Here is a 2,736-nt window from a genome sequence, read left to right as displayed (position 1 = left end):
ATAATAAAATAATATAATAATCGGTGGCTCAGTTGGTTAGACATTTGGACTTCACCTCAGAGGTCCGGGGTTCGATCCCTGAGCCGGTACCTCTAGAAATTTTTCAATGTACCTTTCCCGAGGTTCTGGTGGTTCGGAACCCACCTTAAGCTATAGGTCCCCCCATCGTGTACTTGACTGCAACCCAGTCCGTCAATGATGGGGTAAATACCAGGCTTTGTCCAATATGTCTGGGCAGACTGCTCACATCAGATCACTTGATTGCATTATAAAAATGCGTCCGTGACTGTTGATATATACCGGGACAGCCCCGTGCAAAATGATCAAATAGAAACCAACTCTAACCAAAAATGCCTTCGACATATTGGGCAGTATAGACTATAATTCTTCATATTATAAACAAATTTAATGAATAAATACAACAATCTGGCATTTATTGAAAGAAAAATCCGTTTTTTTTTCGATCTACATTTTCATAAATTAGGAACTTAATGTTAATTTGAGCAAATTTTATAATTTTTTGATTAATCGTATGATTTTTAACAAACAAATTTAATAAACAAATATACTATTCGAGCATTTGTCGGCAGAAAAATTCGTGTTTTTGAGTGCCAGTCTTATTAGCTGGGAACTTAATTAGAATTTCAGCAACATTTATAATAAGTTGATAAATATTCTGATTACTTTAAACAAATTTAACCAACAACTGCATTAATCAGGCCTTTTTCTGAAGAAAAATTTGTTTTTTTCTATGTAAAATTTTTTAATAAGGACTTTGAAAAAATTTTTTTTCATTAACAGACGGCTGCGAATAATGTATTTGTTTATCCCATTTCTTTCTAAAAAAATATAAAGTTTATCAACCAATTATAAATATTGGTGGAATCATCATGAAGCTCCCTGTTGACAGCACTGACTTCGAAACATACGAATTGTTCGTCGGCAGATGCCCGGATAATGTATTTATTTGTTAAATTTCTTTTTAATAATTATAAAATTTATCAAATAATCATGAATATTGCCGAATCTATTATGAAGATCTCAATTAAAAGTCTGACATCAAAACAAAGCAGAATTTTTCCGTCGGCAGATGCCCTACTAATGCATTTCTTTATTAATTTTGTTTGAAAAATCAAAAAAAAATTAGCAAAAAGTATAAATTTTGCTGAAGTTTTCATGAAGTTCCTAATTTCAAAAGTTGACATAGAAAAAAATGTGCTTTTCTGTAGACAAATACCCGATTATTGCATTTGGTGATTAACTTTTTTTGAAGAAATCATTAAATTAACCAACTTATTATGAATGTTGCTGAAATTGTCATGAAGTTCCCAACTGAAAACACTGACATTGAAAAAATCAAATTTTTCTGTGAACAAATTGTTTTCACTCAAATCTCTTGCAATATTACTTGAAAAAACGTATATTTATGGAAAATCGTAGAAAATATGTTTTCAACAAATAATTTCTTGCTGAAAATTTTTCTGTTAAATTGTCAAGTATTGGAATATCCTAAAGTAATGGAACTCTATGCCGCTAAAGCGTCATATTGTTTTATTTATACAAAAATTGAAAGCATAATTAAAAAATTAGACTTCATAACTTTCTCACAAATCTGATCAGCTTTTGTTTAAAAAATTTCGGTCCAAATCGGTGAATATTTGTGGGCTGTACGTTATTTTCAACCAAAAAATTTATTTTTTTTCTCACTGTGAATGAAAAAAATGTAATATTGAATTTTCAATTATTTTTGTAGGCTGTCAAAATTTTAATTTTCAATTATTTAAGAAATTTCATAAAGTTGTTGTGATGATCTCGTAGGACATTCAAAAAGAAACATTTTTCTTTTAATGACCGTTCACTTTATAAATTTTTATCCAAAATGGCTGGCTAACGAACTTGACCTTTATTTGAGGACACTCAAATAGTATATCAAAGGCCAATCCAATCTGTCAATTTTTTCGAAAGTCACCCAGTGGGCACAAAGTTTGGCGACGTCTTTACGACATTGTTACGACATATTTACGACAATCTTACGACATCCTATGTCCATGGCTTTAAGGTGTCTTTACGAATACGTAAATAAGTCGTATGGTCTGACGATCCCTTTACGATATCGCTAATACAGAGAAACGACATGGACATAGAATGTCGTAAATTTGTCGCTAAGATGTCGTAACGATGTAGTAAAGACGTCGCCAAATTTTGTGCCCACTGGGCATCGTGCAATCAAACTATAAATTTACAGATGCACATCTACACAGACAGACACATTCGTCAAAACCTCTTTTCCGGATTCAAGTGGTCTCAAAACATGGACATTTGACAAAAACTAGGGAGGAGGGTCAAATTTTATACACATCTAATACGTTCCCTGATGAAAACGTAATAAAAATCTATATACTATTAAAGTATTTTTATTTACACGCTTAGTGGTGAGAATACAAAAGCTTTAAGAATATAGAAAACACATTAGTAACAAGTGAAATAAATAAAAAATTAAAAATCATTTCTATTTTCTCTAAATAAATGTTTTTAAACTAGTACTGAAAAAATTGAACTAAATTTTTAAGTATTACATACTACCCCCGTCTAACTTAATAATTTAATTAATTGAATTTACTTAGCTTGGTTAAATAAAAATTAGATGCAAATCATGTAATCTGTGACATACACTCAGTAAAAAGTTTGGATAATTAAACAAGAATTTTGTTGAATTAAACAAATAAAGAAATTGCT

This window comes from Belonocnema kinseyi, chromosome 4, assembly GCF_010883055.1.
Source record: "Belonocnema kinseyi isolate 2016_QV_RU_SX_M_011 chromosome 4, B_treatae_v1, whole genome shotgun sequence".
NCBI classification, from domain to species: domain Eukaryota; kingdom Metazoa; phylum Arthropoda; class Insecta; order Hymenoptera; family Cynipidae; genus Belonocnema; species Belonocnema kinseyi.
The sequence above is the reverse complement of the archived record's forward strand: the minus strand, read 5'-3'. Positions refer to the sequence as shown.